This window comes from Pteropus alecto, unplaced genomic scaffold (genome assembly GCF_000325575.1).
Source record: "Pteropus alecto unplaced genomic scaffold, ASM32557v1 scaffold761, whole genome shotgun sequence".
Classification (NCBI taxonomy): Eukaryota; Metazoa; Chordata; class Mammalia; order Chiroptera; family Pteropodidae; genus Pteropus; species Pteropus alecto.
In genome coordinates this window covers 586,502-587,003 of record NW_006431558.1, presented here as the reverse complement: position 1 = coordinate 587,003, position 502 = coordinate 586,502, and positions in this window count along the sequence as shown.

The window sequence follows — 502 nt, the reverse complement described above, 5'->3', positions numbered from 1 at the left end:
CGTCCCGAGGGTACGGGGCCCCACGCCGTGGGTGCCTGGTGTGTGGTGCGTGGGGCCGAGCCGAGCGAGCCGGGTTTGGGGGGGCCTTGAGCGAGGGGTGTGGAAGAACGGTGTCAAGGGGCAGAGGGAGAAAAGAGGGCGTGCGTGGTGGCCAGAGGTGAGGTGTCCGAGTACGGAGGGAAGCGGGAAAGGGGGGAGTGAGGGCCCTGAGATTGGGAGGGGTGGGGAGGAAGTGAGGGGCTGAGAATGGAAGGTGAATTCGGAGGAAGCCGGGGGCCAGATGGGTAGGAAGGGGTTCTGGGGGGTGGGAGAGGTGGGAATCTCGCGGGCGGGTGTGGCCGCCTTGGCGGGGGGTGGGCCGGGAGGGGTGTGGGCAGCCTCTGGCCATCTCAGGGGACCTCCTGGACTGCTAAGGACAGTTGGAAAGTGGTGCCCAGTCTGGTGCTACTTGGAGGACTGCTTCCATCCACCTGGAGGGCTTGGTGTTCGGGTTCCCAGAGTC